Here is a 20687-nt window from a genome sequence, read left to right on the forward strand (position 1 = left end):
CCTTGGGAGGATATATCTATGGACTTTGTTTTAGGTTTACCTCGAACAAAGAAGGGGAGGGATAGCATATTTGTTGTCATGGATAGATTCTCGAAAATGGCACACTTTATACCATGTCATAAAAGCCATGATGCTGTTAATGTTGCTGATTTGTTCTTTCGTGAAATTATTCGCTTGCATGGTGTGCCAAATACTATTGTTTCAGATCGTGATATTAAATTTCTTAGCCACTTTTGGAGATGTTTATGGGCTAAGTTGGGGACTAAACTTCTTTTTAGTACTACTTGTCACCCCCAAACTGATGGACAAACTGAAGTAGTCAATAGAACGTTGTCTACTATGCTTAGGGCTGTTTTGAAGAATAATAAGAAAATGTGGGAGGAATGCTTGCCTCATATTGAATTTGCTTATAATCGTTCATTGCATTCTACTACTAAGATGTGCCCTTTTGAAGTTGTGTATGGTTTCCTACCTCGTGCACCTATTGATTTGTTGCCTCTTCCATCTTCGGAGAAGGTTAATTTTGATGCTAAACAACGCGCTGAATTGATTTCAAAAATGCATGAGTTAACTAAGGAAAACATTGAGTGTATGAATGCTAAATATAAACTTGCTGGAGATAAGGGTAGAAAACATGTTGTGTTTGCACCTGGAGATCTTGTTTGGTTACATTTGCGTAAGGATAGATTTCCTGATTTGCGCAAATCAAAGCTAATGCCACGTGCTGATGGTCCCTTTAAGGTGTTAGAGAAAATAAATGATAATGCATATAAACTTGAGCTGCCTGCAGATTTTGGGGTTAGTCCCACTTTTAACATTGCAGATTTGAAGCCTTATTTGGGTGAGGAAGATGAGCTTCCGTCGAGGACGACTTCATTTCAAGAAGGGGAGGATGATGAGGACATCAATACCATTGTTACACCCACAGCCCCTACTGCTACATATACGGGACCAATTACTAGAGCTCGCGCACGCCAACTAAATTATCAGGTACTTTCGTTTCTTGGTAATGATTCTAATGTTCATGAGAATATGATGCTGCCTAAATTGGATACATTTGTTTTGCTTACAAATGAAGGGCCTAGCTTGGAGAAGGATGAACATTGGAGCAAGAACAAGCATGGAGATGATGCTATGCGCAAGGGGAACAAGAACGGAGTTACAAGTGATGATTTTAGGACTTTGAAGCCACCATAATGGGTGCATGAAGCCTTGGACGAAATATACAAGATGCCACTTCATAAATTTCGTCCCGAGGCTATTATAGGTGCTGCGTCACCTTTTTATTGGGCCAGGCCCATGTAATTTCGAAATACACAAGTATAGGCTATTTTTAGAGTCCGTATGTGTGGGGAAACCAGAGATAGGGTTGATTTCGGACCCCTCCACCAAGGGCCACGAAATTCCCCCTCTCTTCCTCCATATATACAGCCCTTAGGGCACCGTTTAGACTTTGGGTTTTGTTTAGATTAAAAGTTCGCCATAGCTGCAACTTCGCGTACTTCATTTGTGTTCAACGACCAGACAAAGGCGTCACAGAACCCCACCTTGATCAATAAAGCTTTCATCTTATATTCGCAATATCCAAATTGCAATCTCAGTTTCTTGCTTGTTCTTCGTTTGCTCGCAGGAAACAGACCCTCGTGGTCAGGTTGATCATGCTCCGGCGTGGTCAATAACCTCTCGGAGTTGGTTTAGCGATTGCTAAGGCGCGACGTCCTCGCACGTTCATAGTCGGATCGTCAAAGTCGAGTGCCACCAAAGCGATATCCATCATCTCATCGAAAGACGGGACACCTTTGCCTCTATCACATTCACTGGAAGATTCTCAGGGCAGCTTTTGGGAACCCAGATCTTCTTCATAGGAGGTCCATTCCTGCAGTTTGTACCAATATACCTGGCAAACACCTCACCATTCAGATTTTTGAACAGTTTATAGTTTGCATCAAAGGATTCATCAATGATAATAGGATTAGCACAGGTAAATCCAGATAAAGTGGATGGATCCACTGAAGGTTCCTTTGCAGCAACCCAAGTGGTTTTGGGATACTGCTCAGGCTTCCAGTAGGAACCATCAGCATTCATTTTCCTCTCGAACCCAACACCCTCTTTCCTAGGGTTTCGGATCAGAATCTGCTTTTTGAGGACATCGCAGAGTGTCTGATGTCCCTTCAAACTTTTGTACATCCCTGTTTCAAGCAATGTCTTCAACCTAGCATTTTCATCAGCAATAGTAGTGGTATCCTCCGTAGAGGGGTTAGTGACCACATCAGTAGTTGAAGACAGAGCAACAGTAGCAGCAGTGGAACATTCATCAACAGAGGCAGCGTTATCACGCTCAATGCATTTTAAACATGGTGGTTCAAATTCATCCCGAGCAACACTGATTTGTTGAGCAAGTAATGAATTGTGCTTCTTCAAAAGATCTTCATAATCCACTCTGATCTTTTCAAGATCTTGCTCTCTTTGAAGACATTTAGAAGAAAGTTTCTCATGATTAGACAAGAGGGCATTATGTTGATCTTGAAGGGCGTCAAACTTGGAATGAAGTCTCTGAAGACTCTCAGCCAAAACTTTTGACTGATCCATTTCTTCGCCCAACATATCATCGCTCTTACTAAGCATGTTTTGAATCTTTTCCAAAGCTCTTTGTTGTTTAGTGGCAAGGGAAGCAAGTTTGACATAGCTCGGGCCAAATTCATCACCTGATTCATCATCACTAGTTTCAGAGAGATAGCATTCAGTTACCTTAGCACCCCCTGCCATGAGGCATGGTGAAGATGAAGACGATTCAGGTGGAAAGGTCATCTCTTTAAGAGAGTCCTTGTAGTCAGCAAGCCAAGGATCATGACGATTAAGATGACTTTCATAGACCTCAGAAAGCCGGTCCCAGATTAGCTTCGCGTGATTGAGGTGCATGACGTTCTTGAACTGATTTCGAGATAGGCAGGAGCAGATGACATCCTTCGCTGTGAGGTTCAGTAGAGTGTACATGCGAATGTCATCAGCCTCCGCCATGTTGCATAGATCGGTAAGACCAATCTCAGTGACGGTCCACAGTTCGCTGTCCATAGCCATGAGTCGCTTCTTCATCATGGCTTTCCACCGAGGATATTCATGACCGTCAAAGGTGGGACAAGATACATTCCTCAATCCTGCAGTCGACATAGCTAAACTCTAGGTGGTTAAACCGAATCACACAGAACAAGGGAGTACCTTGCTCTGATACCAATTGAAAGTGCTAGTATCGACTAGAGGGGGGGGTGAATAGGCGATTTTTATGAAAGTCTTCAAAACTTAGAAGTTTCGAAGACAAACAACAGAAATGACCTAGTTGATATGCAGCGGAAGATAAACTACCATAAGCAAGCCATAGTCAAATATGCAATGATGTGAAAGTACAGGACTAATAGCAGCTAAGTAGTAAGGATCGAGATGGAAGATAGTGTGAAGCCAATCAATAGTAGTAGTCAAGCAATGAAGTCAAACAGATACACAGATAGGCAGTGACTTCACGAAGACAAACTTAAGTAAAGGATGGAAAGGGATAGAACCAGTCGCTTGTTGAAGACACAAGATTTGTTGGACCAGTTCCAGTTGCTGTGACAACTGTACGTCTGGTTAGGGAGGCTGAGATTTAACTCAGAAGACCGTGTCTTCACCTTATTCCCCTTGAGCTAAGGACACCCAGTCCTCGCCCAATCACTCTGGTAAGTCTTCAAGGTAGACTTCCAAACCTTCACAGACTTTGTTCACCCGGCAATCCACAATGACTCTTGGATGCTTAGAACGCGACGCCTAACCGGCTGGAGGATACACAGTCCTCAAGTGTAATAAGTCTTCAGGTCACACAGACCGAAAGAATTCAGTGATGCCTAACACCCTTTGGCTCTGGGTGTTTGGGCTTTGTCCTCGGAAGGATTTCTCTCTCAAAGGCTTCGAGGTGGGTTGCTCTCAAAACGACAAAAGCCGTGCACTAACTCTGAGCAGCCACCAATTTATGGTGTAGGGGGTGGGCTATTTATAGCCACAAGGCAACCCGACCTGATTTGTCCGAAATGACCCTGGGTCACTAAGGAACTGACACGTGTTCTAACAGTCAGATTTCAAACACATGCGGCAACTTTACTTGGGCTACAAGCAAAGCTGACTCATCCAGCTCTGGATAAGATTTGCTCTCATTGTCTTCGCTTGAAGACATAGGATTTGGGTTGAGCATCACTTCAGTCACTCTGACTGAGTTCACTTGGACCCCACTTAACAGTACGGTGGTTCCTATGACTCAACAAAGAAGAAAAGGAAACAACGAAACCACACAGCATAGTCATCACGTAATGTCATCTCATGTCATAGTCTTCAATATGAATATCTTCTCATACCACCATTGTCTCCAATGTCTTCATACATTTTTAGGGGTCATCTTCGGTAGGTAAACGGAATCAATGAGGGACACTACCTGCGTTATCCTGCAATTCTCACAAACGCATTAGTCCCTCAACCAACTTTGTCGTCAATACTCCAAAACCAACTAGGGGTGGCACTAGATGCACTTACAAGTTCAGTTCCCTGCCAAACTTTACCGGTAGTGTGATCTTCCCCTTAGGCTGGCTCCTTCCCGGGTTAATTCCTTGGATTGTCCCAGTTTTGTCGAGCTCTTCATCATGGATTTGTAGGATCTCGATCATCTCAGGAGAGATCAAGTTCAAGCCGGCTCCACTATGAACTAACACTTTCGTGACCTTGAGGTTGCGTATTATTGGTTTCACCAACAACCGCAAGCACCTTATCGCCGTTGTGCGATGGGGATGATCCTTGGCATAAAAAATGATAGGCGTGTGTGACCACTTGAGGGGCTTCTAAGCATCTGCTGCTGGCTCCGCTGTGCTGACCTCACCCGCCCACTATTTAAGCTGGTGGTGAGAGGAATGCAAAGATGCACCCCTGTCAATGCACATGGCTTCTGTTGCCTTCTAGAATTCATGCTCACTGGATTCATCGTCATCTTCGTATTCACTCTCATCATTTTCTTCTTTCTTTTTCCCTGCCCCTTGTAGGTTTCTCTACCTACTGATTGGCTTGCTGCTGCGCCATCCTCGACCACCGTGACCCTTCTTACTAGATCCACCAGTACCATCTTTGCCCTTCTCCTTGTGACGCTTCTCATATTCAGCCTTTTGCTTCTCAACCAGGTGTTCGAATTGTTGGAACTCTTGGAGGTCGTGACCCTTGGTACAATGAAACTTGCAGTATCGCTTGCCGCAGCTACCTCACAATCAGCACACGTGGTAGCTTCCTTGATGGAGCTCACGGTCTTGGTTTTCTTGGCGGAACAAGAGTTGCTGGTCCCTTCTACAGCCGTAATTGGCTTGCCCTTACGCTTCCTATTATGCTTCCGGCCTTTCTTCTTTTGGGTGGCGGCGTCATCGTCCTCAGAATCAACTTCAATGCTAGCATCTTCCGCAGGAAGCCTTCTCCCCTCCTTAACACATGCACATTTGTCTGCCAATGTGTAGAGCTCGTTGGCAGTCTTCGGTAGTCGTATGTTCATCTTCTCCCGCATCTTGGTATTGCGCATGTTCGTGTGGAGCACTTTCGGGGCTCTGGGACATGGAGTACCCAGGCCCTTCTGCCTGCGGCCCAACACGTGGCATCGTCAAAGGGCCCGGCACGGCCCAACATCAAGACTTCACAAGCAAAGCCCTCGCGAGGCCCCCCACCTCACGAGGCGAGCATCGGCAAGCGTCATCAGGCGCCCCGAGGGATTCATGAGGAGCGACCTCCTGAGGCCCCTCGCAGGCGAACACTTCTAGGCTTGCCACCCCGCCTTGCGACACACGGGATGACGCGAGCCACGACAAGCGGAGCCAGGAAGGTGCCAGCGAGCGCATACCAGGACGGTTTCGTCTTTGCTGCTAAAGGGACTAGGACAGCACACGGGTTCCCAAGGAGCCCCCCAAAGCTTGTCGTTCTGATGCAACAAGACTAGGACGATGGGCTCGCCAGGACGGGGGTCATCGCCGAGCCCACCTACGCATCACCGCCAGAAGCTTTGCAGGCGAAGAGCACCTTTAGTCAGAATAGGGTGTACTCCTGCCCCCCTTCAAATTTGGTCGTTGTGAGTTCCCTTCCCGCCAAGAGTTCTCGGGGGAAGAGGACCAGGGCTTGTATAAGTATAGGTTAGTCTCCATCGTAGAGAGGGGTCGGACCAAGTAGAACTCTGAGCCCTCTCAAGGAAGTTCATCCTTGTACTAGTTCATCCTCATCCTCCTTGCGAGGCAATCCACCACAAAGCAGGAGTAGGGTCTTACACCGCAAGGTCGCCCAAACCTGGGTAAACCACTGTGTTCTATCTTCCTCCCTCTCTCTCGAGCATGACAGAGCATCTTCGTGAGGCAGTGAGTAGTGAGCCACAGCTTAGTAGAGTTCTTCGCGCACACCCTAGACTTTGAACCATTCTTTGGGTTTGCGGAGCCCCGATTCCAACATTTGGCGCGCCAGGTCGCGGTGTGATGAAGTTCCTACGCTTCGTCCTGCTTCCACTTTGATGTCCCCATGGCTGGCGCTCGTCGTGTTCATGCCAAGCCCCGTGCGGCTTGTGTCCCCCAAACATCACCAGTGGACCGCGCCGCCCGCCACAACTCCGCTTCTGTCGTGGCCAACGCCGCTACTGACCCTGCTACACATGAGCAGCAAGACTCTTCTCTGCCACCCTCTATGCAGCGCGATCGACGCACCGCCATGCCTTCTCTCATCTAGCCAAATGCGCAGGCTGCACTGCTCATGGCGTGCGAGCTACTGCTGTATCGCCCCGCCAGCGAAGGCTACGACGCCTGGCTTGGCTGCACCACCGAACTCGTCAACGTCGTGGGCGAGGCCCCGACGTCTTCCCGCTCACTCCGACCCCACGTTCTCGTGTGAGCGCCGTGGTGCACGGCGCACCTCCGCCTTATCCTTTGCGCGGGGACAATGCCGATCGCCGGTGCGAGGCGCGGCCGCGTGACCCGCTACGTGGGGCACCGGCCCCAGCGCGGGACGAGGCTAGCAGCCAGGTTGTGCAACAGCCGCTGCATGACGCGTGTGCGCTCCCCAAGCCGCCGCGTTAGCACCAAGATCGGGCCGTTCAAGAAGCTGCAGCACGTGGGCGCTTGGACAACACTGCTCCCGCGCGAGCCACTCTTGTGAGCGCTGCCGGCTATCGCGCCTTCACCTGTGAGCTGCGTCGGGTGGTCTGGCTGGTCAAGTTCATGCCGGAGCTGCCCCGTGCTATGACGGCATCCCCAACCCACGGAGTTCCTCCAGCTCTATGCGTTGAGCATGGAGGCGGCGAACGGCAATGACAAGGTCTTGGCGAATTGGTTCCCCATGGCCATAAAGGATGGGGGATGCTCCTGGCTCATGCACCTCCCAAAAGGGTCGATCTCCTCACGGGATGAGCATTGCGAGCGGTTCATCGCCAACTTCCAAGGCACCCACGACTGCGCCCTCACCATCAATGACTTGCGACGCGTGAAGCAACTCCCCGGCGAGAGCCTCTGCAAGTATATCCACCGCTTCACCCAAGTCCACCTCAATATCCTGAAAGCCTCGGACGAAGCCATCATCTCGGCGTTCACCGACGGCATCACTGACGTCAAGATGAGCGAGGAGCTCACCATCAATGATGACCTGTGCACCGCACTGGAGCAGTTCAACCTGGCTGACAGGTGTGCTAGGGCCAAAGAGGGCCGCCTCTCCCTCCTCAACTATCCGGATGACGATCCTGAGCACAAGAAGGCCAAGACCAAGGAATTGAAGCACAAGGGCCCCATCGTGTTAACAGCAGAGCCTAAGCAAAAGTGTGGTCATGACCATGACGAGCCCTCCAGGGATGGTCGCCCATTCTGCGTCTTCCCCAATGTGTGCACCCACAACACCGATGACTGTTAGGATCTCAGGGCGCTCCATGACGAGCGCTTGGGGCTGCCGCTTCGAGCGTAGCTACCGTGGCTTTGGACATGGAGGGGGCCATAGTGGAGGTGCTGGGACAACCGCAACCCCTGCCAGGGCTGGCGTGACCATCCTCGCGAGGGTGACTGACACGATAAGCCTCGTGACGGCGCCTGGCGCGATTAGCCTCACAAGGCCCGTCCTCAGGGCAAAGCTGGCCTCCACCGCTGTCGCCACCACCCAGGAGGAACAAAGACAATCAGCAGGATGAGGGGGCTGGGGGCTACCAGGAGCCTCACGCGGTCATGTGCATCCTCGGCGGAGCTCAAGCCCTCGCGTCAAATCGCCTCTTCAAGAAGTTCTCTCGTGATGTGAATGGTGCCCTCCCGAGGCTGTATGTCCCCTCATGTGGTCGCAGTACGCCATCACCTTAGATTCCAAGAACCACCTCAGGTGTTTGGCCACCACCGGCGTGCTCCCCATGCTGTGCATGCCCACCATTAGCAACATTTCCATCAGCAAGACCCTCATTGATGGTAGTGTTGGCCTCAACGTGCTCTCTGTCGGGACCTTCAAGACACTTCAGGTGCCATATGACCAGCTCATGCCCAACAGGCCATTCTCTGGGGTGACCAACGGCTCCACCACCCTTCTTGGGCAGGTGCACCTCCCAGTCACCTTTCATACCCGCGACAACTACCACACGGAGCTCATCGACTTTGATGTGGCCCACATTGTCCTCCCGTACAATGCCATCCGAGGATATCCTACCCTCGCCAAGTTCATGGAAGCTACTCACAATGGTTACAATATCCTCCAGATGCCAGGCTGTAGCGGTGTCATCACTGTCACCTTTGATGAGAAGGATGTGGTCCATTCCCTTGAGCACACCTACCGGGCCGCAACGACCAAGGGTTCTGACGGTGAAGGTGATGTCGCGCCTCCTGAGGCTGCCCCCGCGAAGAAGTAGCTCCATCCCAAGAACCTTCCCGAGGCAAAGAAGGCACACGCTCGTGACGCCTCGGCTGCCATGCCATGTGCTGGGGCGCGCCTCCTCCCGCATAGGAAGGCGCGCCCGATGCCTCTCTCAGGACAGGCTCAGGGGCTTCCACCTGTGATGAGGACATCAATACCATTGTTACACCCACAGGCCCTGCTACTATACATACTGGACCAATTACGAGAGCTCGCGCACGCCAACTAAATTACCAGGTACTTTCGTTTCTTGGTAATGATTCTAATGTTCATGAGAATATGATGCTGCCTAAATTGGATACATTTGTTTTGCTTACAAATGAAGGGCCTAGCTCAGAGAAGGATGAACATTGGAGCAAGAACAAGCATGGAGATGATGGCATGCGCAAGGGGAACAAGAACGGAGTTACAAGTGATGATTTCAGGACTTTGAAGCCACCATAATGGGTGCATGAAGCCTTGGACGAAATATACAAGATGCCACTTCATAAATTTCGTCCCGAGGCTATTTTAGGTGCTGCGTCACCTTATTATTGGGCCAGGCCCATGTAATTTCGAAATACATAAGTATAGGCTATTTTTAGAGTCCGTATGTGTGGGGAAACAAGAGATAGGGTTGATTTCGGACCCCTCCACCAAGGGCCACGAAATTCCCCCCTCTTCCTCCATATATACTGCCCTTAGGGCATCGTTTAGACTTTGGGGGGTTTTGTTTAGATTAAAAGTTCGCCATAGCTGCAACTTCGCGTACTTCGTTTGTGTTCAACGACCAGACAAAGGCGTCACAGAACCCCACCTTGATCAATAAAGCTTTCATCTTATATTCGCAATATCCAGATTGCAATCTTAGTTTCTTGCTTGTTCTTCGTTTGCTCGCAGGAAACAGACCCTCGTGGTCAGGTTGATCGTGCTCCGGCGTGGTCAATAACCTCTCGGAGTTGGTTTAGCGATTGCCAAGGCGCGACGTCCTCGCACGTTCGTAGTCGGATCGTCAAAGTCGACTTCCACCAAAGCGATATCCATCATCTCATCGAAAGACGGGACACCTTTGCCTCTATCAAGTGGTATCAGATTTCCAGGTTGCTCGGTGAGATTTTACAGTTTTTCTTAGTTTAGATCGAGTCTGTTCTTCATACCTACAGTCCACGAAAAAGCCACAAAAAAAATTAGGGTTAGTTCATCATATCCGAACCAATCTGAGCCTTTGCATAATCTTTTTAGGGTTTTGCTTTGTTGAATTTGCGGTTGCATCGTCGTGTCTAGTTGCTGGTCTTAGAGTCTAGTCTTTTAGAGTTTCGAGTTCTGGTCATAAGTTGTCACGCCGCCGCCGCACCATCATCATCGCCCCTGCCATCTACCACCACCGCTCCGAATCCGTATCCATATACCACCTCCAATCCGTGTCCATATACCACCACCGATCCATATCCATATACTACCACCGCTACCATATACCACCACCATATATCCACCACCAATCCGAGTTCCTTGCATATTAGGTTTGTTTTCGAGATCCATCTAGATTCCGATTCGTGTTTCCTTGCCGGAGTAGGTTTCGGAAAAAAAAAATTGGTCGAAAAAATTTCGTGTAGCCACGCTCCGTTTAGGCCCAAAATTTTTCGAAAACGCATTTTTCGAAAAAATTTCTGGCTATCCTATTTTTAGGTGTTTCTGAGTGTTTTGAGACAGGTGCCATTATAGGAAGTTTTTTTTGACCCGTTTCCAGTTTTTGGGTCCGGGCAGTCGAAAAAAAAAATTGGTCGAAAAAATTTCGTGCCCATCCTGTCCGTTTGAGCTAGGAAGAGTTTTGACACTCGCCATTATAGTGATTTTTCGCAAAAAAAAAAACAGCGCAAAAAAAAAGAGCGCAAAAAAAAGGACGAAAAAAAAATTCAGAGTGTGCTTTTCCCTTGTTTACGTGCCGCGCCGTGATTTTGTTGGTGTTCTAGGCTCGCGTCTCTAGCACTGTCTAGCCTAGGACCAGCACAGTACCGTCGTTGAGCGTTTATTCAACTTTGCATCTCTGAATTGATTATTGCTGACCCTTTTTGCTACCATAATATAAGCCTTCCCAGCTCCACATACATCTACGTCGTGTGTTTGACTCTCCCTGGTAATCGCTCTATCCAAGCTTTGAGAGTTTTTGACTACAACGGTTGCCGATCACCGCCTGCTGCTGGGTAAGAGCTGGTAAGAATTTGAGATTTGCTTGACGGATTTGTGACACCCACCACCACCACTTGTTCGTAGTATGTAGGATCATATTCTTGTGTGTTTCTATTGCTGCTAACCATGCCAGGATCACAAGCCGACGAGATTGACTGGGAGAATTTATCGAACAAGGAGCTTCATGATAAGTTTCAGCACATGATGACTGAACAGGTGCAAGATGTGTTGAATAATTTTGAAGAGGCCATGGAGAAGATTACTGGCCTTGAGAAGACGTTCGAAACAAAGCTCGATAACAGATTTAATGAACTGCTTGCGCGTCTTCCACCACCGGCTGCACCTGTCGCACCTCTGCAACAACAACAACTACGCCCCCTTCCGAATCAGTATGGACGAGCACAGCGTGTTCCTATTGAGCCAGGACAACATTCTGGTGCCGCTGCTACTGCTGTTGGTGCTTCTTTGGCTCCTGCTACTGCTGCTGCTGGTACCCAGGAGGATGATGATTATGTGGGAGATTATGAGGATGAGGTAGATCAAAATCTGAACTACGTGCAGCCACCAGCACCACCACCACCAGGTCGACCTCAGGTATATATTCGTAATGGTAGGCCCGCACCACCACCTCAGGTACGAGATGATGTCCATATTCCTAAACTGAAATTGAATATTCCACCATTTGAGGGTAGATATGTTCCTGATATATATCTTACTTGGGAGTTAGAAACTGAACAACGTTTTACATGTTTACAATATCCCGAGGAGAGACGGGTTGCTGCTGCTGTTTGTGCTTTCACTAGTTTTGCATGTGTATGGTGGTCTGAACATTGTAGATTATATCCTATTCCCGCTACATGGGCCGCTTTGAAAACTGCTATGCGTACTCGTTGGGTTCCACCATATTATCAACGTGAATTGCTTCAAAAATTACAGCGCTTAAGACAAGGAAAAAATTCTGTAGAAGAATATTATCAGGAATTACAAACTGGCATGATTAGATGTGGTATTGTTGAGGAGAATGAAGCTATGCTTGCATGTTTTCTGGGTGGATTAAATAGAGAGATTCAGACCATTCTAGACTATAAGGAGTATACTAATATCACTCGTTTATTCCATCTTGCTTGTAAAGCTGAACGTGAAGTGCAGGATCGACAAACATTGGCGCGAACTAACTTTTCTGCAGGCCGACCTTCATCATGGACACCGCGTGCATCTTCTACTTCAACTGCACGAGCACCTCAATCAGGTGCCTCCTACAGCCGTGATACAAGAAAACAGGAACAACCACCATTATCTGCCAAGAGCGCACCTGCCGGGCCTGCACAGAGTTCTTCTTCTTCCAGGGCATCAACAGGGCACACAAGTGATATTATTTGTCGTCGTTGTAAGGGAGGAGGTCATTATGCGAGAGAATGCAAATCTCCGCGTGTGATGATTGCTACCGCGGATGGTGGATATGAGTCCGCTAGTGACTATGATGAGGAGACATTGGCTCTTATTACACGTGAAGAACATGGTGGAGATGATTCTGATCATGAGACGCAATACATGGCTCCTGAAGACGCTGACAGGTATGAATGTTTAGTTGCTCAACGTGTTTTGAGTGTGCAGGTCACACAAGCTGAGCAAAATCAGAGGCACAATTTGTTCCATACCAAGGGAGTTGTGAAGGAACGTTCTGTGCGCGTCATCATAGACGGAGGGAGCTGCAACAACTTGGCTAGCATAGAGATGGTGGAGAAGCTTTCTCTCACCACAAGACCACATCCACATCCTTACTACATCCAATGGTTCAACAACAGCGGCAAGGTTAAGGTAACACGTACTGTTCGTGTGCATTTTAGTATCTCTACATATGCTGATTATGTTGATTGTGATGTGGTACCTATGCAAGCATGTTCCTTATTACTTGGTAGACCATGGCAATTTGATAAAAATTCTGTACACCATGGTAGAAACAATCACTATACTCTTGTTCATAAGGATAAAAATTTTACTTTGCTTCCTATGACTCCTGATTCCATTTTGAAAGATGATATTAATAGAGCTAATAAAGCAAAACAGGAGAAGAATAAGAGTGAAAATCAGATTGTGGCAAAAGAATTTGAGCAACAAATGAAGCCTAATAATAAACCATCTAGTGTTGCTTCTGAAATTAAATTGAAAAGTGCATGTTTATTTGCCACCAAATCTGATATTGGTGAGCTAGATTTCAGCAAATCTGTTTGCTATGCTTTTGTGTGCAAAGAGGCATTATTTTCATTCGAGGACGTGCCTTCCTCTTTGCCTCCTGCTGTCACTAACATTTTGCAAGAGTTCGCTGACGTCTTTCCACAAGACGTGCCACCGGGATTACCGCCTATTCGAGGGATTGAGCATCAGATTGACTTAATTCCCGGTGCTTCACTGCCAAACCGTGCACCATACCGTACCAATCCAGAGGAGACGAAGGAGATTATGCGTCAAGTACAAGAGCTTCTCGACAAAGGTTATATACGCGAATCCCTTAGTCCTTGTGCTGTTCCTATTATTCTAGTGCCGAAAAAGGATGGTACATCACGTATGTGTGTTGATTGTAGAGGCATTAATAATATTACTATTCGTTATCGTCATCCTATTCCTAGGCTAGATGATATGCTTGATGAATTGAGTGTCTCTACAATATTCTCCAAAGTTGATTTGCGTAGTGGCTACCATCAAATTCGTATGAAATTGGGAGATGAATGGAAAACAGCATTTAAAACTAAGTTTGGATTATATGAGTGGTTAGTCATGCCTTTTGGGTTAACTAATGCGCCTAGTACTTTCATGAGACTAATGAACGAAGTTTTACGTGCTTTCATTGGACGATTTGTGGTAGTCTATTTTGATGATATACTGATTTATAGCAGATCTTTGGAAGAACATTTGGAACATTTACGTGCTGTTTTTATTGCTCTACGTGATGCACGTTTGTTTGGTAACCTTGGGAAGTGCACCTTTTGCACCGACCGAGTATCTTTTCTTGGCTATGTTGTTACTCCACAGGGAATTGAAGTTGATAAAGCCAAGATTGAAGCTATTGAGAGTTGGCCGCAGCCCAAAACGGTCACACAAGTGAGGAGTTTTCTTGGCCTCGCTGGATTCTATAGGCGTTTTGTGAGAGATTTCAGCACCATTGCTACACCTCTCAACGAGCTAACAAAGAAGGATGTGCCTTTTGTTTGGGGTACCGCACAGGAAGAAGCCTTCACGGTATTGAAAGATAAGTTGACACATGCTCCTTTACTCCAACTTCCTGATTTTAATAAGACTTTTGAGCTTGAATGTGATGCTAGTGGAATTGGATTAGGAGGTGTGTTATTACAAGATGGCAAACCTGTTGCATACTTTTCTGAAAAATTGAGTGGGCCTAGTCTGAATTATTCTACTTATGATAAAGAATTATATGCTCTTGTTCGGACTTTAGAAACATGGCAACATTATTTATGGCCCAAAGAATGTGTTATACATTCTGATCATGAATCTTTGAAACATATTAAAAGTCAAGCTAAACTGAATCGTAGACATGCTAAATGGGTTGAATTCATTGAGACTTTCCCTTATGTCATTAAACACAAGGGAAAAGAAAATGTTATTGCTGATGCATTGTCTCGTCGCTATACTATGCTTTCACAACTTGACTTCAAAATATTTGGTTTGGAGACCATCAAAGATCAATATGTGCACGATGCTGATTTTAAAGATGTAATGCAGAATTGCAAAGAAGGAAGAATGTGGAACAAGTTTGTCGTTAACGATGGATTTGTGTTTCGTGCTAACAAGCTATGCATTCCAGCTAGCTCCATTCGTCTTTTGTTGTTGCAGGAGGCGCATGGAGGAGGATTAATGGGACACTTTGGCGTGAAGAAGACGGAGGACGTACTTGCTACACATTTCTTTTGGCCAAAGATGAGACGGGATGTTGAGCGTTTTATTGCTCGCTGCACTACATGTCAAAAAGCTAAGTCACGACTCAATCCTCATGGTTTATATATGCCTTTGCCTGTACCTAGTGTTCCTTGGGAGGATATATCTATGGACTTTGTTTTAGGTTTACCTCGAACAAAGAAGGGGAGGGATAGCATATTTGTTGTCGTGGATAGATTCTCGAAAATGGCACACTTTATACCATGTCATAAAAGCGATGATGCTGTTAATGTTGCTGATTTGTTCGTTCGTGAAATTATTCGCTTGCATGGTGTGCCAAATACTATTGTTTCAGATCGTGATACTAAATTTCTTAGCCACTTTTGGAGATGTTTATGGGCTAAGTTGGGGACTAAACTGCTTTTTAGTACTACTTGTCACCCCCAAACTGATGGCCAAACTGAAGTAGTCAATAGAACATTGTCTACTATGCTTAGGGCTGTTTTGAAGAGTAATAAGAAAATGTGGGAGGAATGCTTGCCTCATATTGAATTTGCTTATAATCGTTCATTGCATTCTACTACTAAGATGTGCCCTTTTGAAGTTGTGTATGGTTTCCTACCTCGTGCACCTATTGATTTGTTGCCTCTTCCATCTTCGGAGAAGGTTAATTTTGATGCTAAACAACGTGCTGAATTGATTTTAAAAATGCATGAGTTAACTAAGGAAAACATTGAGCGTATGAATGCCAAATATAAACTTGCTGGAGATTTGGGTAGAAAACATGTTGTGTTTGCACCTGGAGATCTTGTTTGGTTACATTTCCGTAAGGATAGATTTCCTGATTTGCGCAAATCGAAGCTCATGCCACGGGCTGATGGTCCCTTTAAGGTGTTAGAGAAAATAAATGATAATGCATATAAACTTGAGCTGCCTGCAGATTTTGGGGTTAGTCCCACTTTTAACATTGCAGATTTGAAGCCTAATTTGGGTGAGGAAGATGAGTTTCCGTCGAGGACGACTTCATTTCAAGAAGGGGAGGATGATGAGGACATCAATACCATTGTTACACCCACAGGCCCTGCTGCTATACATACTGGACCAATTACGAGAGCTCGCGCACGCCAACTAAATTACCAGGTACTTTCGTTTCTTGGTAATGATTCTAATGTTCATGAGAATATGATGCTGCCTAAATTGGATACATTTGTTTTGCTTACAAATGAAGGGCCTAGCTTGGAGAAGGATGAACATTGGAGCAAGAACAAGCATGGAGATGATGGCATGCGCAAGGGGAACAAGAACGGAGTTACAAGTGATGATTTCAGGACTTTGAAGCCACCATAATGGGTGCATGAAGCCTTGGACGAAATATACAAGATGCCACTTCATAAATTTCGTCCCGAGGCTATTTTAGGTGCTGCGTCACCTTATTATTGGGCCAGGCCCATGTAATTTTGAAATACATAAGTATAGGCTATTTTTAGAGTCCGTATGTGTGGGAAACAAGAGATAGGGTTGATTTCGGACCCCTCCACCAAGGGCCACGAAATTCCCCCCTCTTCCTCCATATATACAACCCTTAGGGCATCGTTTAGACTTTGGGGGGTTTTGTTTAGATTAAAAGTTCACCATAGCTGCAACTTCGCGTACTTCGTTTGTGTTCAACGACCAGACAAAGGTGTCACAGAACCCCACCTTGATCAATAAAGCTTTCATCTTATATTCGCAATATCCAGATTGCAATCTTAGTTTCTTGCTTGTTCTTCGTTTGCTCGCAGGAAACAGACCCTCGTGGTCAGGTTGATCGTGCTCCGGCGTGGTCAATAACCTCTCGGAGTTGGTTTAGCGATTGCTAAGGCGCGACGTCCTCGCACGTTCGTAGTCGGATCGTCAAAGTCGACTTCCACCAAAGCGATATCCATCATCTCATCGAAAGACGGGACACCTTTGCCTCTATCAACCTGGAGGGCCACTTACCTGACCAGTGCGACAAGGGAGGTGCTCAGGCACCACTTGGAGGCGTGCTGCGATGCACGCCCTCGCAAGCAAGGAACACGGCGCGAGGTGCCAGGAGCACGAGAATTTATCACCAAGGCGATCGGCAAACTTGAGGAAGTGCAGGCCATGCGCGGTGAGTGTCGCCCCACGTGCTCCACCAACTCAGCTACCGCCCACGACGTGTGCGGTGAGCTATGTGTCTGCGTCAACATCCCGAGCCTCAATAGGCCCACTTATCAGGACCTCTTCGGGCCGTCGCACGTCGTCGGAGCGGGGCCTTCCCGTGCAACTACATTCGCATGCCCTTCAGCCCGTTGACCACGGGCGCCTCATACCAGCAGTTTGCACAGCTCACGTTGGCGTCTCACGACGCAGGCACTCGGTGCTGGTGCCTCACAAGGCCCCAATCCCTCTTGAGCCTCCCCAGCCTTAGGAGTCGTCTTGCTCATGAGGAGCGAACCTCCGCGGCATGCTTCATCATCTACCTTAACGCTTCTGCAACAACATTGCCAAGTGCCTTTTTGGTTTGTTCAATTGACGGTGCCCTGCGGGCTGCATCATCCTCAGCCTGACTAGGGTCCATCACTGCAGCCGCGTTGTTTTTGTCAATGTATCGGATTTAGTTGTGTTTTGTTGAAATCTTTGGATAGTTTAAATTGCATGATCGGTGCATCCTCACTATGAAAGTCCTCGCGCCCGTGCGAACCTGCTCTCGACCGCCTCATGACTATGGACTGGCATGGCGCATGTGCTCGGTTCCGTTCCTGCAGTGTTGTTAAATCCAAGTGACCGAGTTGTGTCTCGCGGGCCAGCTCCCGTGGACATCACCTCCTGGGCTTCATGGTGTCTTCTCCTCTCATGAGCTGATCTCGCGCAGGCGAGTAGGGGCACGGCTTGGTTCGTACAACCATGATCATGATGCTTTGCCACCGTGGGAACCTCGCGCCGAGTGCTCTTCCTCAGATTGTTACATGAGAAGGCATGGCACGATGTTTGTGCTCGGGTTTGTCCCTGCAACGTTGATAAACCCAAGTGACCAAGCTCTGTCTGACAGGCCGGATCCGCACACGTCACCTCCTATGGGTCCTTGGTGTCTAGCATTCTCATGAAATGGCCTTCGGACATCCATTCGGTGTAGGTTGCCTTCATAACCCAGGTTCACAAGTGCACGACCACGCAAAGAGCTAGGTGCAACCCACCTGAGGTAAGACCTCCTGAGCCCCGCGCTGGCTCACGGGCGTCCAAACACACCTCCGCAAGTTCTACCGTGCCAGCCGTAGGTATGAACAAAATAGGGCTTTACACGCCCGAGAGACTCTAGTACAAAGCTCCTGCCCACGCCCAGTGAAAGCCCCATGCTCAGTGCTAGCGGGAACGGTCACAATACGGCCATGCCCATGCCCAGTGGAAGCCGCATGCTCCGCGCTGGTGGATAAACAACTAAGGGAGCCCAATGTGTGGCATCAACCTTAGGATGGTTGCTCGACTCTTCAGCAACACTGCTTGTGGCCTTTCCTTGGGACCCACGCGAGCGGGGCTGGACATGGTGCCTATGCTCGAGTCAGTCCCAGCGGCACTTAAAAACCCAAGGGACCGGGCTCTGGCTCGCAGGCCTACCCCCACGCACGTCACCCCACCAATGTCCTTGGTGTCTAGTCTCCTCGCATAGCGCCCAGGGTGCAGGCCAACAAGAGCAAGGTAGGAGAGGCCCCGAGTTAACCTCGTCGTCACCCGCATTTCCTTCGTGCAGGCCTCTTGCACGTCCAAGGGGGACCCCTAGGCATCGCGACTCAGGAGCCTTCACTAGTTCCGTAGCCCCTCACCCCTTGGCCTTGTCCAGGCATCATGACTTGACATTCCAATGATGGCCGAGGTATGCACGATGCTGGGCTCTGCCAACGCAGAGCACAAAGGCAAACAGGAATGAAATCGAGCACGGGAAGGATAATATATAGTCCAAATAATTATTACAAGCATCAAGTGTATCTCAAATTTAAACAAAGTCTTACGCCTCCGCGAGGCAGGATCAGACTGTTGCAGGGTAACAAGGAAACTCCAGGAAGAAGGGCCATCACCGCCATAGCCGCCGCATACCTCGACCTCTTTTCCTCCGTTGTCGCCGCCGCCTACCTCGGCCTCTTTGCCTCCGCCATTGCTGTTGCAGGTGAACTTATCAAGTAGCGCAGCCACATGGCCCTCCGCGGCTTCTGCCATGATGTCACGAGACTCATGAGGGATGGGGCCTATCACCTCATCAAAGTTGAAGCCAGGAGTACATAGGAGAAGGTGGCTGAGGATGCGGGTTGCTGCCACGAAGAAGAGGTCATGACACTTCTCCTCCAGGATGACATCCACCTTCTGGGCAGAGCCTTCGAGCTCCACTGTAAACTTGGAGGAAAGATCGGTGTAGCCGCCCTTAGGGGCTGCGAGAGGAGCTTCGAATCCTCCCCTGCATATGGACCGCAGTGCTTGGTGAGCCCTAAGCTCAAGGTAGGAGAAGGCGGTGTGGCCCACCACTGCCCCCTCTTTGGCGTCGTCTCAGATCTTCTTCTCCTCGGCAACCAGCTGAGCATTCACTTTAGAGACGTGCTTGGCGTAGGCTGCCTAGGCTTTGGTCACCTCATGCTGCAGCGTTTCTAGGCACCCACGCTCATGGCCTGCTTGGCACCGACCTTCATCAGCTCGGAGTCGCGCTCCGCAAGCTTCGCCTCGCGAGCCTTGAGGTCCTCCTCTCGCTGCTACAATTACCGCGCGCCTACAACCTATTCTTCTTGAATCACCTTCAGGCTAGCCTCCGCCTCGTGTGAGCCCTTGGCGGACGCTCTCGCCTTGGCAAGAACGCTATCACGAGCCGCTCTCGCCTCGGCAGCCTCCTTCGTGCTCTCTGCAGCAGTGGCCTGATAACCCACAAGTGTAGGGGATCGCAACAGCTTTCGAGGGTAAAGTATTAACCCAAATTTATTGATTCGACACAAGGGGAGCCAAAGAATATTCTTGAGTATTAGCAGTTGAGTTGTCAATTCAACCACACCTGGATAACTTAGTATCTGCAGAAAGGTATTTAGTAGCAAAGTAGTATGATAATAAAGGTAACGGTGGCAAAAGTAAAGATAATAGTTTTTGGGTTTTTGTAGTGATTGTAACAAGAGCAACGGAAAAGTACATAAGCGAAGCACAATATGTGAAAAGCTCGTAGGCAATGGATCAGTGATGGATAATTATGCCAGATGAGATTCCTCATGTAATAGCTATAACATAGGGTGACACAGAACTAGATCCAGTTCATCAATGTAATGTAGGCATGCATTACGTAAATAGTCATACGTGCTTATGGAAAAGAACTTGCATGACATCTTTTGTCCTACCCTCCCGTGGCAGCAGGGTCCTAGCGGAAACTAAGGGATATTAAGGCCTCCTTTTAGTAGAGAACCAGAACAAAGCATTAGCACATAGTGAATACATGAACTCCTCAAACTACGGTCATCACCGAGAAGTATCCCGATTATTGTCACTTCGGGGTTGTCGGATCATAACACATAATAGGTGACTATAGACTTGCAATATAGGATCAAGAACACACATATATTCATGAAAACATAATAGGTTCAGATCTGAAATCATGGCACTCGGGCCCTAGTGACTAGCATTAAGCATAGCAAAGTCATAGCAACATCAATCTCAGAACATAGTGGATACTAGGGATCAAACCCTAACAAAACTAACTTGAT

The sequence above is a fragment of the Triticum dicoccoides genome, chromosome 4B (assembly GCF_002162155.2).
Source record: "Triticum dicoccoides isolate Atlit2015 ecotype Zavitan chromosome 4B, WEW_v2.0, whole genome shotgun sequence".
Lineage (NCBI taxonomy): Eukaryota > Viridiplantae > Streptophyta > Magnoliopsida > Poales > Poaceae > Triticum > Triticum dicoccoides.